Source organism: Malaclemys terrapin, chromosome 23 (assembly GCF_027887155.1).
Source record: "Malaclemys terrapin pileata isolate rMalTer1 chromosome 23, rMalTer1.hap1, whole genome shotgun sequence".
Taxonomy (NCBI): domain Eukaryota; kingdom Metazoa; phylum Chordata; order Testudines; family Emydidae; genus Malaclemys; species Malaclemys terrapin.
The window spans coordinates 12,106,724-12,122,549 of record NC_071527.1 but is presented as its reverse complement, the minus strand read 5'-3'; the positions used below and the strand labels follow the sequence as shown (position 1 = coordinate 12,122,549).

Here is a 15,826-nt window from a genome sequence, read left to right as displayed (position 1 = left end):
GAGAACCACTGGGTTAGAGAAACCGGGGACGGGGGTCCTAGAAATCAGGACTCCTGGGTTCAATCCTGACTGCAAGCGGAGTGGGGGCTAATGGTTGGAGCAGAGAGCTGGCAGTTAGGATTCCTGGGTTCTAGTCCAGGCTATGCAATTGATTCATTCTGTGACATGGTTCGTTCTGCCTTGTCTGCTTGCGACATGTGGAGCGCAGAGACCTGCCCCAGCCCTTCCCTTCCGGCTGGGTGGTGCAGTAATTAATGGCCATAGAGCCTGGGCTCCAAGATCCTGGAGCAAAGCGTCCTGGAGAAGGAATTTGTTCCCCAGGCTTGACTGGCTCCCTGCCCCATCCCTCCCTCCATCAATCGGAACAAATCCCTCCTGGCAGAGCTGTTGTCTGACCCAATCTATTGGGTCCTGGCTGCTGTTCAGCTCAGGTTAACAGCATGTTCTGTTTCTGTAAACTCCCCCAGAGCTTTCGAATGGAAGTGAGAGTCTTCTTCACACTCTGCTCTAAACTGTGAGTAGTGTCGCTCTGTGGCTGTTCACTCTACCTCCCCCCCCAGAGATGGCATCATTTCAGTGCCAGGTTAGTGATCTCTGTATAGTGTTGCTGTGTTACTACACTGCTGCTGCGCTCCACCCCAGAGGTATCTGCATTTCAGTGCTGGGCAGGCAATCCCTGTGCAGTGTTGCTGTGTGTTGTTATGCAGCTACTGCGCTCCACCCCAGACGTGGCTGCAATTCAGTACAGGGTGAATGGAAGTCCATGTCTCATTTTTCCCGGGGGGGGGGGTTAAAGAGCCCCCCAACCCCTCACCTGCACCCCAGCTCCTAGGAGGGGTTATAGAGCCCCCCCCCCAACCCTCACTTCCAGCCTAGGGGGGTTTAAAGAGCCTCCCAACCCCTCACCTGCACCCCAGCTCCTAGGAGGGGTTATAGAGCCCCCCCCAAGGCTGGAGAGTTACAGCCCTTGCCCTTAGCCCGGCGGTTCTATAGGTAGAGCCCCCAGAGCTTGCCCCCCCATCACTCCCCGGGCTCGAGCCGCTAGCGGGTCTCTCTCCCCCTTCCTGAGAGCCTCACGTGGCCCCACAGCAAGCGGGTTTGGCCTCCGACTCACCGTGCAGCTGCCTCCCATTGGACCCCAGGCTGGTCTCCCCCCACATTCCCATAGGGCAAGACGAGTGGGGGCGGGACAGAGCAGCTGTCAGGGAGTCCTGCCCCCAACCCCCTCAGGGGCTAGAACTGGAGCCGGAACCAGCTACTGGCTGGGGCTCGAGCTGCCGCTTCAGCGCCTAGCTCCCCCCACCCCATCATCCAGGGCGGGGATCCGGGGCTACAGCCTGGCCCAGCGCAGCAACCGTCCATGGGCCACTCTGCCCTCAACGGCCGCCCCCCAGGAGGTGCAGCCGCCTCCCCAGCAGCGCAAGGCAGCAGAGACCTTTCTTCCTAACACCCCCGCCCGCCTGCCCACACACACGCCAAGGAACACATGGTAGTTTCAACAGCCACTTTATTAAACGTTACAAAGGCCAACACAGTGCAGGGACACACGCCTCCCTGGTGACATACATTTAGAAACCTCTGACAATGTAGGAACTAGTACAGAGAGTTGATATTTCTTTAAAAGCTGCAGCATAAACATAATAGTAAAAAGTTTCTTAATTTGTGAGTAAATAAGATTACATTTTTGTACAGTTAGCTTTGTTACTGGTCCATGGTGCATTCATACAGTAGAGTTATTTTTCTAGAGACTTTGTACATTTAAAGAAGTCACTGCAGTGATAAAGATAGAGCAGAAATTAAAATACTTCATTAGGCACAGAAATCCTTGCCTTTCTCTCCCTCTTCATCCTCAACCAAACAGGCAAGGCCTTAGATAGTTAATTATAAGCCAACAGAGCAACTTTCCACAACACTCACTACCAAAAAGCATCTTGTACTTTGGGGTAAAGAGGCCAATATTTCTTGCTAGGTGTTTAGAGGGCAGATCCACCATTGGGCTTAGCCACCCTCTGAGCGCTCTGTCACATCTTTCTGGTAGTTGTCGCTCCAGAGTCTAGCTCATTTTTTGTGATAACAGCCAAAGCAACATCCAACACTCAAAGAAGTAGGCTATGTCGATTAGGTTTGTGAATCAATTTCACAGTGTAGCTACTTGCAAATCTACCCCAAAAAGTAAGGGAGGAAAAAAGAGACAAGAGAAAGGAAAAACTATACAGAGGAAGTAGAAACAAGGACTGGAAGGAAATTAGAAATCGACAAATTAGAGGGTACACACAGTGGTGACTCTGTGTGAAGCACCAAGTTATTTCTTTCCCTCCTCATAGAGAGCAGTCACCCATACCTAAAAAGTTTGTCTCTAAGAGGGAAGAGGCAACGGCGTTTGTTACCAGCCTTTCCTGAAGTCCTAAGGGAACACTCACTCAGGGGACTAGTTTAGAGGGAAGATAATTTGTGAAGTAATGCAAACAGATTACATATAAATATATATAAAATTTTAAACTACATTTGGCACTGATTCTACTCTGGAAACATTTTGCTGGCTTGCAGAGAAAAGTTTTCACTGATCTACTTTTTGGCAAAAGACAAAAACCTCAAACAAAACCAACTTTGGTAAGTGTCTACATTACAAACACTAAACATTTTTAAAGGTACTCTTTCAGATTAAACTGACACCAAAAAGTGACAGACTGTCTTTTGAAGAGAATGTAAACAACTTATAGAGGTTTAATCACAAATACCACAAGGCAGCACTAACGGTTCAGTGCTCAAATATTTAGAACTTCAATAATAGAATTTAACTGCATATTCTTAAAACAGTAGTGAATGACAAGTAGTGTTTACAAGGGTGGCAGGCTCTTCCACAACTAGTCAGAAGGCATTAATGGAGTAAGAGGCAAGGCAGGGAAAGTCTGTTCAAATGGCAGACGTGTTAAGAGTTTCTTCCAAGAAGGCACAAATTTAAGATTTGGTTCCCATTCCTTTAGTAGTGTGTCAGAAGAGACACCTTTAAATTGCGGCATGAAGGAGACAGTGAAGAGGACAGATACCCAAACATACTCTTCACATTTATCTAGAATGCAGTACTCAGTGGCAACAATACATTGCTTCTAGATTCTGAAATGCAAACATGAAATCCTCTTCACCAGCCCATACTCAAGATTACCAAAGCACTGTGCAAGTTGTGGGCTGTGCTTATTAGTATTTTAAAATTAGGAGTGTAACTTTTAAATAAAGGCACATTTCCTATACATGAGAGAGTTATCACATGACTAATCAAAATAATTTTGCTTTATACATCAGTAGGTGAGAGCTTGAGAATACAGCAGGTTTGAAGGAGAGAGATGGCTTCTGCAGGTTTGCATTTCTTCTTGTAACTCATGAGGACACATTCCAGACTATAACAGAAAAATAAGGATTGGAAAAACGACAGTCCTCTTCCCCCCACATCAAAGAGGCATAAAACAACCCTGCAACTTAAAGACTTGAGCTACGGAAAAGACGGTTACTCACCGTTGTAACTGTTGTTCTTCGAGATGTGTTGCTCATATCCATTCCATTAGGTGTGTGCGCGCCGCGTGCACGATCGTCGGAAGATTTTCTACCCTAGCAACACCGGCGGGTCGGCTGTGGAGCCCCCTAGAGTGGCGCCTTCATGGCGCTGAATATATACCCCAGCCGACCCGGCGCCCCCTCAGTTCCTTCTTGCCGGCTACTCCGACAGTGGGGACGGGGGGCGGGTTTGGAATGGATATGAGCAACACATCTCGAAGAACAACAGTTACAACGGTGAGTAACCGTCTTTTCTTCTTCGAGTGCTTGCTCATATCCATTCCATTAGGTGACTCCCAAGCCCAACTTAGGTGGTGGGGTCGGAGTGAGACATTGCTGTGTGCAAAACCGCTGATCCGAAAGCAGCATCGTCTCTGGACTGCTGCACTAGTGCATAGTGAGCTGTAAATGTGTGGACTGATGACCAAACCGCTGCTCTACAAATGTCCTGAATCGGAACTTGTGCCAGGAAAGCCGTTGAGGAAGCCTGGGCCCTCGTGGAGTGAGCGGTGAGGTGCGGTGCTGAGACACCTGCCAGGTCATAGCAAGTCCGGATGCAAGACGTAATCCAGGAGGATAGGCGTTGTGAGGAGACCGGTGAGCCTTTCATTCGGTCGGCCACTGCAACGAAGAGTTGTGTCGTCTTTCTAAAGTGCTTTGTGCGGTCAATATAGAAGGCCAGGGCCCTTCGTACGTCCAGGGAATGCAAACGTTGATCCTGGCGAGTGGCATGTGGTTTGGGATGAAAGACCGGGAGAAAGATGTCCTGGTTGATATGAAAAGGAGAAACCACCTTAGGGAGAAAGGCAGGATGTGGACGAAGCTGCACTTTATCCTTATGGAAAACTGTATAAGGGGCTCGGATGTAAGCGCCCTGAGTTCAGAAACGCGCCTTGCTGAGGTGATGGCTACAAGGAAGGCTGTCTTCCAGGATAGGTACAAAAGTGAACAGGTGGCCAGTGGCTCGAATGGAGGACCTGTGAGCTTGGAGAGAACCAGGTTGAGGTCCCACGTCTGAACGGGCTGACGTTGTTGTGGGTACATCCGGTCTAAGCCCTTGAGGAATCTAACGACCATCGGGTTAGAGAATACCGAGGACGCGAGTTCCCCTGGGTGAAAGGCCGATATAGCGGCCAGGTGAACTCTAATTGAAGATATCGCCAACCCCTGCTGTTTTAGGGAGAGGAGATATTCCAAAATGAGAGGAATGGGTGCCTGCAACGGGGACATGGCTCGTTGTTCGCACCAACAGGAGAACCGCTTCCACTTGGCCAGGTACGTGGTGCGTGTTGAGGGCTTCCTACTGCTCAGCAGAATCTGTTGGACAGAGTGCGAGCATTGCTGCTCTGCCTGGGTGAACCATGGAGCAGCCACGCCGTGAGGTGGAGTGATTGCAGGTCGGGGTGACGCAGCCGGCCGTGGTCCTGAGAGATGAGATCCGGACACAACGGAAGCGGGATCGGTGTCTGAACCGAGAGTTCCAACAGTGTGGTGTACCAATGTTGTCTCGGCCACGCTGGAGCGACCAGAATTACCTGTGCCTGGTCTCTGCGCAATTTTAACAGTACCTTGTGGACCAGAGGAAACGGAGGGAAGGCATAAAATAGGTGGTCTTTCCAGGGAAGGAGAAACGCATCCGAGAGGGAGCCCGGAGCTCGACCTTGCAGGGAGCAGAACACGTGGCACTTCCTGTTGTCTCGAGATGCAAACAGGTCTATCTGGGGAAACCCCCACCTCCGGAAGATGGAATGTATGATGTCCGGACGGATAGACCACTCGTGCGTCTGGAAGGACCTGCTGAGTCGGTCCGCTAGAGTGTTCTGGACTCCAGGGAGGAACGATGCCGTGAGATGGATTGAGTGGGCGATGCAGAAGTCCCACAGGCGAATGGCCTCTTGGCATAGAATTGACGAACGTGCTCCTCCTTGCTTGTTGATGTAAAACATGGCCGTGGTGTTGTCGATGAGAACTAACACACATCGGCCACGTAGGAGGTTGAGAAATGCCTGGCACACCAGGCGCACCGCCATCAGTTCCCGAACATTGATGTGCAGGGCTAGCTGGTGTGCAGTCCACAGGCCCTGGGTATGGTGTTCGTTGAGATGGGCGCCCCAACCCAGAGATGAAGCGTCTGTGACCAGGTGCAGAGAGGGTTGTGGGGCGTGAAATGGCATCCCCTCGCAGACCACATTGTGATCTAGCCACCAGGTGAGGGAGGTCAGGACCGAGATCGGGACCGTGACCACCATGTTCAGGCTGTCCCGATTTGGTCGATATATTGACGACACCCAGGTCTGGAGTGGGCGAAGCCGAAGTCTGGCATGCCTGGTTACGTACGTGCAGGAGGCCATGTGACCCAGCAGGGTACGGCACGACCTCACCGTGGTAGTTGGGAACGCCTGGAGCCCTTGAATGAGGCTCGTGATGGTGCCAAATCGGTTGTCTGGCAGGATGGCTTGTGCACGTCTGGAGTCTAGAACTGCGCCTATGAATTCTATTCTCTGGGTAGGTTCTAGAGTGGATTTGTCCTTGTTGAGTAGGATGCCCAACTCGTTGAATGTGTGCACTATTATGTGGACGTGAGCTTGAACTCGCTCCTTGGTGCGACCGCGTACCAGCCAGTCGTCTAGGTACGGGAACACCTGTATCCCTTGCCGCCGAAGGTATGCTGCCACGACAGCCATACATTTCGTGAACACTCTTGGGGCCGAGGATAGGCCGAAGGGAAGGACTGCAAATTGGTAGTGCACCATGTTTACCACGAATCGCAGGAAGCGTCTGTGAGGTGGGTAAATTGAGATGTGAAAGTATGCGTCTTTCATGTCGAGGGCGGTGAACCAGTCTCCAGGATCGAGGGAAGGGATAATGGCCCCCAAAGAGACCATGCGGAACTTCAACTTTACTACGAATTTGTTGAGTCCGCGCAAGTCCAAGATGGGCCGCAGACCTCCTTTGGACTTGGGGATCAGGAAGTAACGGGAATAGAATCCCCTGCCCCTTAACTCTACTGGAACCTCCTCTATGGCCCCCATAGCAAGGAGCGTGGAAACCTCCTGTATAAGAAGTTGCTCGTGAGAAGGGTCCCTGAAGAGGGACGGGGAAGGAGGGTGGGAGGGGGGGATAGAAGAAAACTGGATAGTGTATCCCCTCTCCACTGTGCGGAGGACCCAACGGTCCGAAGTTATAAGGGACCAAGCACGGTGGAAGTGGGAGAGACGATCCCGAAAGGAGGGGGCTGGATCCTGGGGGATGACTGGGGCGCCGTCCTCGACCGCACCTTCAAAAGTTCTGCCTGGGGCCTGAAGGTGGTCTAGGTGTCCCCTGGTTCTGGCCGGGTTGAGGGCCGGCCCACCTTCTTCTACCACCTCGCCCTCGCCTCCGGATCGAGTCCTGTCTCTGACGAGGCGGGGGGGGGTAGAAGTGCTGAGGCTGCGGCCTAAATGGTCTGCGCTGAGGGCCCACAACATGCATCCCCAGGGAGCGCATGATTGTTCTCGAGTCCTTGAGGCTCTGCAGGCGAGAGTCCGTCTTGTCCGAGAACAATCCATGTCCCTCAAAGGGCAGATCCTGTAGGGTTTGCTGTAGCTCCGGAGGCAAACCCGAAACTTGAAGCCAGGAGATCCTCCGCATAGCGATACCCGAAGCCAGGGTCCTCGCAGCTGAGTCTGCTATGTCCAAGGAGGCCTGCAAGGAGGTCCGAGCCACCTTCTTACCCTCCTCTACCATGGCTCCAAACTCTTCCCTGGACTCTTGGGGAATCAACTCCTTAAACTTCCCCATAGAGTTCCAGGAGTTAAAATTGTAACAGCTCAATAGCGCCTGTTGGTTCGCCGCTCTAAGTTGCAGCCCTCCGGCTGAGTAAACCTTACGGCCAAACAAATCGAGCCGCTTAGCCTCTTTTGATTTAGGCGCTGCAGCCTGCTGGCCGTGGCGCTCTCGTGCGTTCACTGATTCCACCACCAGTGAACACGGTTGGGGGTGGGTATACAAGTACCCGTAGTCCTTAGACGGGACAAAGTACTTCCTTTCCACCCCTCTCGCTGTGGGTGGGATAGAGGCAGGAGTTTGCCATATCGTATCCGCATTGGTTTGTATCGTGCGGATCAGGGGTAGCGCCACCCTCGATGGGGCATCCGCTCCGAGGATGTTCACGATAGGGTCCTGTACTTCCACTATCTCCTCCGCCTGCAGGTCCATATTACGGGCCATCCTACGCAGGAGATCCTGGTGAGCCCGAAGATCTATCGGAGGGGGACCCGTACATGAAGTGCCCGCCACTGCCTCATCCGGAGAGGAGGAGGAAGACGCCTCCGGTGGTACTGGATCCAAGGGGGGGTCCTGATCCCCCTGCTCTTGGGCCGGAGCATCACCTGTACTCGGGTCTATGGTGTCAGGTGGCGTGGACACGGAAGCCTCCATGCCCCCTGGCGGAGGCCGAGAGACGGTGGATTCTGGGGCCCTTCTAACCGAGTGACCCGAGTGAGAGGTCGATGGTATTGGAGCCCCTTGCTCCTGGTGGTACGCCCACGGGGTCCAAAATGACCAGTGAGATGGTCCATGAGAGTGGTCCTCTGCCATCTCCTGCCAATGGCCCAAGTTCCGTTCCTCGGCTTGCCCTTGAGGGGGGTATGCCGATCTCGACAGGTCCTCCGAGGAGCGAGACACCGATCTTGACGGCCATGGCGGTGTCGAGAGAGATGAAACGACCCCCGTGGGCTGCGGTGCCGCACGGTACCGGTCCGGAGATGATCTATCTCTGCGCGGTGCCGGCGAACGGTGCCGGGACCGCGATCGGTGCCGATGACCTCGTCGGTGCCGGGAGCCGGATCTGGACCTCGACGAGGACCTGGAGTATGCCCGGTGCCGGGAGCGGCCTCTCGACGTCGAGCGTCGACCGTAGCGGTGCCGAGAACTACGTCTCGACGTTGATCGGTGCCGACGATCATAGCGGTGCCGAGACGTAGACCGGTGCCGCGACGAAGATCTTGGCCGCGAGTACGACCGGTGCCGAGGTGATATTCGGTGCTGGGACTGCGAGCGGCGTGGGGACCTGCTTCTGGACCTGGACCGGTGCCGAGGTTCCAGCCCTTGTGATGGAGGGCGCATCAAGGCAGGTTTCCCCCTTGACTGGACCGGGCGGGTCAACGGTGCCGTCGGTGCCAGTGGTTGAGGCGGTGCCGGCTCCGTGAGAGCTATCAAGTCTCTCGCCGCCACGAAGGTCTCCGGAGTCGACGGGAGTTGTATTACCGCCGGTCTCGGTGGAGACGCTATCTGCACCGGACTCAACGGCCTCGGTGCCGGAGTCGACAGTGCTGGAGGCACCTATTTCCGGTGCTCCACCGGCGCACTCGGCTCTACCCCCGGCACTGGGGGAGCCGGCGTCTTCGGTACAGAGGTCCCCGTCTTATGGGCTTTTTTATGCCCCGGGGATAATGACCGGCGCCGAGGTGCCTGCTGCGGTGCCGACGAGGTCCGGTGCCGGGGAGGTTTGTCCGACACCGCCCGCGTTGTCGGCATTGCCGGTGCTGCTGGGGCACTGCGCACCGAGGCGCTAGGTGCCTGGGCCTGGCTCGTAGAAGGAGTGTCCGGGCTAAGTGCCGCCTCCATCAGGAGTTGCCGGAGCCGAAAGTCCCGCTCTTTCTTGGTCCTTGGTCTGAAGGCCTTACAGATCTTGCACTTATCTGTTTGGTGGGACTCTCCCAGGCACTTCAGACAGGAGTCGTGCGGGTCGCTCGTGGGCATAGGTTTAGCGCAGGAGGCGCACTGCTTGAAGCCGGGAGCTCTGGGCATGAGCCCGGGCCCGCGGCCGGGGGAGAAAGGGGGCGACGACCCCCTTAGTCCCCTGGACTATTATAACAAATCTAACAACTTTAAACTATTTAACTATTAAACTACAAACACTAGAACTATAACTATAACTACAACTGCGAATAACTAACTAAGCTAGGGAGAGTGGAGAACAGCTATGCCGCGCTCCACAGTTCCAACGACCGTCAGGGGCGGTAAGAAGGAACTGAGGGGGCGCCGGGTCGGCTGGGGTATATATTCAGCGCCATGAAGGCGCCACTCTAGGGGGCTCCACAGCCGACCCGCCGGTGTTGCTAGGGTAGAAAATCTTCCGACGATCGTGCACGCGGCGCGCACACACCTAATGGAATGGATATGAGCAAGCACTCGAAGAAGAACACTCAAAATATTCAACAAAAGGAAATTCTAAATAATTTCCTGTGTTTGTTTTACCATAGTTTCATTCTTGCACAGGATTAGCTTTTAGAATTCATGTACCAAGTATTTCTCACCTATGGTCACAATTCTGTTTGTAGCATCACAATTAGTTGCTGTAGACTGTGTTACACAGGCCCAAAGGTGAGAAATGAATATGCTGTCAGAGCTGGAGAGTAAATGAATCCTGCTGGAAAGCTTGTTAACAGCTACATCACAAATTCAAACAGCTGAACACCAAGCAGTGTAACTAGGCAGAAGCTCCCTAGCTCTACTATGGCCAGAATATGAATCCACAGTCTTCCTTGCACCCACCAGAAACATCTCCACTTGCGTTTGTATTTACAGGTTTGTTACCAGTTATAATGATGGGCTCGTGGCTGTTGTATACATACGGGTACATCTGGCAACATTCAGAAGTTGGGACAAGTGAAATCTGGATATCAAAGAAGGGAGCATGAATTTCTTTCCTCTTAAAGCTTCTACTGCAATATATTTCTGTTTAAACAGCTTGTTCACTGGTGATGAATCCTTGAGAACTGTCTGTCCTCCTCCTCCTCCCCCAGGATTCTGCTCCAGCAGGAAAGCTAGTGCATGAAGTCAGTGGTGTTTCCTGCAGTCAAGTGAGGCTAGTCAGATCAAGGCTCTTGCCTGGACTGAGTTTAAGGGCAGGGTTTTAAGTGTCGACCTGCAGTGGCACCAGTGCAGCTGGACTGCTGTAGCGCTTCAGTGAAGACAATATTACACTGATGGGAGAGCTTCTCCACCTCCATGAGAGACGGTAGCTATGTTGAGGGGAAAAGCTCTCCTGTCCACATAGCGCTGTCTACAATAGGGGTTAGGTAGGTGTCACTGCGTCGCTCACAGGTGTGGATTTTTAACACATAGTTATAACAATGGCACACAGGGGTAAATTTACAGTGTAGACGTGTCCTAACTACCTTGCTATCTAAGCACTATTGAGGATTGGAGGAGGAGTTTCATATGAAACTTCCCTACTTTTTTTGTGGTTTGTTTTGCCTGACTTCTGGGCTGGAAGACAGCAAGGGTAGTCTGATTGGCTGGAGTACCCATTTGGGGATTAAGAAAAGGGTGTGACCCACTAGAAGAGGGCCAGACTGCTTTGCAAGAAAGAAAAGTGACATAAGGATGTTGAACCTGGAGTCTAAAGGATTAATAAATGTAGAAATATCACGAAAGATGAATTTGAGAAAGGTGTATGTCCACAGCTCCTGTCATCTAAGTTCTCAAAGCATTTCATGTTACTCTTTGGAAACCCCTGTGAGGTATGCATCATTATCCCCATTTTAAAGATTGAAAAACTGAGGCAAAGAAGTGGTCAAGTGACCTGGTCACGCTCAGAGTCACTCGCAGAGCTGGGACTGGGACTCAGGGGTCCCAGTCTCCTGTGGGATCCCATTTCTGCTGAATGCACAAGAGCCTGAGATTCAACAGTTAAGGTTCCCACAGAAGACATAACTTCACCACATCACACAGATTACATTCAAACATCAATTTAGCAGCGTAAGTACTACTTTGAACTACTGCATATGTCAGGCATGCAATATGGCTAAGTTAGCGTTACTGTGTGAACCTTAACTTTTGAATATTATGACCTATGTACTAGCAGTCACAACCAGAGTGTGTTACATTAACAACTTTTTGCATTCGATTTACAGTCTTATGCCCCATGTACGCTAGTCCTACTGACAAAACAGTGCTTTAGCTAAACACTTACCAATGATGATGATGATGACAATGAGAACAAATGCTATCAATACTGCCCATATCTGTTAAAAAAAGCACATAATTTAGTACAAACAACTCACTTAGATATTTTTAAAAGAGGGCAAAAGCTTCTTCTCTAGACCCAACTACTACTCCCCTGCCTTACAAATTAATGTTTTCCACTCTGTCTTGGCTTCTCAGCAAATAAAGAGTAGGCTTCCAGGCCTTCCTGTAATTAGCACACATGACTGTAAGAGACTAAAGGTTCTTTGTGCTGCTGTGTGTGTTGTCGTCATTCAGTCCATAGCACTGAATTTCTTTCTCCTAGATCTCCAACACCTTAAACTAGTACATTCATTTATCCTTAGCCACATTTCTGGCCTGGAGAACGTTTTGCGTAAAGGAACTTGGCCAGGCCACCCAACTTTTGGAAAGTTCATCTACTTCACTAAGCCAAATGCTCATTAAGGACCGTATGTTGTAATCTTAAATACTATTCACCATGAGTAAAGGCTGCAGAAATTGGCCATATGTTTTCATGTTTAAAGTTATCTGGATTTCTTTCCCTTTATGTAGTATTCAACAACTTATAGTTCTTAGTGACATTAATTTGCATTGGAAATACTCAAGTCATGGTTACCTTATAGTTCTTCCACAAATACTTTCTTTACAACTTGACAGCACTGGTCTCAAATTCCGCTGCAGTGCATCATCCAACTCTGACAGCTTCTGATCTCGTTCCAAAACCTTGTCCACGTTCACCGTCATGATGCCAATCACCTACAGTGATTTAATAGTCACAGTAAGTTATTCATGTGTTAGATGTTCATCTCCTCAAACACTTTAAGCATGCAGCATATCCTGACAGACACCTTTTAGAACATTAACATCATTCAAGCGTTTGTTTTTAAATAAAGCAGAAGATATTGCCTTTTGGATTAAGAGTAGACAATACTGAATTTAGGTTCTTATATTAGCTAAAAGATTTGTGGAACTAAGTAATTGAATTGGAGATTCCCAATGCCTGCCTTGGGGTTTCAATATCAGAAGCTTTGTTTATAAACTTACTCCTACTGAAAGTAAAGTATTCCACTAACAATCTAGCATGTTAGAGAAGGGTCATCACTGTATAAGAAAAACTCAGTTATGGAAGCCACAGCTGGCATTTGAACAATACAGTAACTGCTCATTTAACATCATCCCGGTTAACATTATTATATTGCTAATCAATTAGAGAACACGCTCGTTTAAAGTTGCGCAATGCTCCCTTCTAATGTACTCGGCTAGCTTGATTATCACTTCAAAAGTTTTTTTTTTTTTTCTCTTAATTAATTGGCCTCTCAGAGTTAGTAAGACAACTCCCACCTGTTTATGCTCTCTGTATGTGTGTATATATATCTCCTCATTATATGTTCCATTCTATATGCATCCGAAGAAGTGGGCTGTAGTCCACGAAAGCTTATGCTCTAATAAATTTGTTAGTCTCTAAGGTGCCACAAGTACTCCTGTTCTTCTTTTTGCGGATACAGACTAACACGGCTGTTACTCTGAAACCCTTCTAATGTTGTTTGGCAGCCACCTGCTTTGTCCACTGCTTGCAGAAAGAGCAGCCTATTGGAGCTAGCTGATGGGGCTTGGAACCAGGGTAAACCAGCAGCCTCCCTAAGTTCCCTGTGCGACTGCCGCCCAGCAGGCTATCAATTGCTGGGCAGTTCAGCTGTCCCTTCCCCCACTGCCATATGCTACTTCTGCCCTCTGCCTTGGAGCTGCTCCCGGGAGCCTCCTGCTTGCTGTGCGGGGGATGGGGGTGATGGGGAAGAGGAATGTTAATGTCAGGGTGTCCCCCTCCCCCCTGCTCCTGTACCCTATCTCCACAGAGCAAGGGGGGATATGACAGGGCTCAGGACAGAGGGAGCTTGCTGGAAGCAGCTGCTGTCTCAACTTGCCAATCTTCTTAAAAAGGTAGTGTACTTAGAGTGGGGGTGAGTGTACTTAAAGGGACAATGCACATCTCTCTCTCTCTCTCTCACACACACACACACACAGGGTGTGTGGATCTGTCTCTCCCTCTCTCACAGAGACACAGTCTCTCTCTGCCATGCTGTGTCTCCTCCCAGCATCTGTGCTGCTTTGTAGAGTGTGAGGCTACATTAACAACAATGTGTTAATCCTTGAGGGCTCAGGAGAGTGCTAGTTCATCATTTAACAGTAAGGCATTCCCTGGGAAATATCCCACCCTCTGACTCCACCATCTCAACCAAGCTTCAATCATCATTGCTGCGTACATTGTTTAAATTGTTTAAAACTTATACTGTGTGTGTGTGTGTGTGTGTATATATATACACACACACACACACACACACACATATAAAAATTAAAATATAGTTTCTTGTCGGACGAAAAACATTTCTCTGGGACCTAACTCCCCCATCCTTTTACATTAATTCTTATGGGGAAACTGGATTCACTTAACATCGTTTTGCATAACGTAGCATTTTTCAGGAACATAACTACAACATTAAGCGAGGAGTTACTGTACAATGTTTCTTTTGACACACAAAGCACCTATGACTTCTGAAAAGGAAGTGATGTGCTACCCTATCCAGCCAGAAAGAAATGAGGCTCTCAGCCAAGGATGGCTTTTGGCTCATGCAGGAAGTTTGCCGTAGTTTTGATATAGAACTAGAAACCCCTGGCAATTGTGGATTTCCACATAGCAAAGCTCATTCTCTGTCAGAAACCAACTGGAGTCATGCAGTTAACACATTAGCTCACAAGATAGTCATCTTTGCAAGATCAGGTCAACACCTGGGAAGTATCACAGGTTTCCTGCAATGAGTCTCAAGATGATAGTTCAGATCACAAGAGGGACAAACGATGAAGACATTCTAGTGTTTGGTTCATACACTGAAGCAGACAAATTTACTCTTTGCCCACACAGCACTTCCATGTGTCTTCCCTCTGTCAGGTTTCCCAAGGTCAAAGGAATGGTAAAGCTGCTCTATACAAGAACCATACCTCATCTACGTGGTGTTGTGTCTGCTCAAGGTGACGGTTACTGCCAGAGGCACTACTTGAGTTTCCAGGGCCACTTGTTGACCTGCAGTGTAGAGACAGTTACACTACGATATCATACCGTTAATTACATTTATATATCACCTAGAAGTATGCTTGGAAATTTGCAAACAAACGGTATGCAAACCAGTGAATATAAACGTAAACACCAATGGTCATAACAAAGAAAGGTGGAACATGCCCAAGGAGCTAATATGCAACAGAAGAAAAAAAGTTAGATTTCTTTTGCAGTGGAGGAGTGAGGCTTGAGCAGCAAGCTTTAGCCATAGAATTCAGACAGTGGTTCCAAACTTACCACTAACGAATGGCTGCAATGCCACTGGAGATCCGAGAAGCAGGTGGGAGAGAGAAGAGCGGCACTATAGCTCAGAGCATAGTGTACTGTTGCTCTTGATTGACCAAGAACATGGGTTTAGGGATCTCCGCCCCCCCCCCCCCCCCCCGCCTTTGAAATAAAAAGCACATGAGCTTGTGTGCACTATTTTCCCTTGGTTGAACTTGGGAATTTAAATTCTTTTTGGAAGCTACTGAACTCAGAAAAGGATTGTGTCAGTCACTGGAAGCATGCAACATTCGCTGCTTGTTTTCCTAAAAGTTCACCACAGACTAGAGAGGCAGTGGCCAGTACCAGATATTTCAGAAGAAGGTGCAAGAAGCACTGTAGAGCAGTGGGACTCAACCTTTTCAGACTACTGTACCCTTTTCAAGAGTCTGATTTCCCCCCATGAAGGAAAAAGAACAGTACATCTACAGTTTGTACACATAAGACATCTACAACAGTGGTTCTCAAGCAGGGGTCTGGGGCCCCCTGTGGGGGGCCGCAAGGAGGTTTCAGGGGTCCACAAAGCATGGCCAGCATTAGACTTGGGGGGTCCAGGACAGAAAGCCAAAGCCCCACTGCATGGTGCTGAAGCCAAAGCAACTTTGCATGGTGGGAAACCACTATGGCACAGGGAACTGGGCAATTGCCTTGCTTCTACCCCCAATGTCATTCCTGGCTTTTATATGCAGAAAAACAGTTGCTGTGGCACATGGGGGCCATGGAGTTTTTCTAACATGTTGGGTGGGCCTCAGAAAGAAAAAGGTTGAGAACCCCTGATCTACAATATATCCTGTATTTTGGCTTTTTATCATTTGCTTGCTGTACCACCTTTCAATATTGATTATGAACACAATTCTAAATAGGACACTGAATTTATATAGAGGCAACAGGATATTTTCTATCCTATTATCTATCCCTTTCTTAATTATT

General features: G+C 49.7%; 1 pseudogene; it reads right to left on the bottom strand.

The window, feature by feature from the left end:
• Positions 1-3,375: 3,375 nt before the first annotated feature.
• On the bottom strand, positions 3,376-15,504 carry LOC128828464 (vesicle-associated membrane protein 3-like; annotated as a pseudogene).
• Between the last annotated feature and the right edge of the window lie 322 nt (positions 15,505-15,826).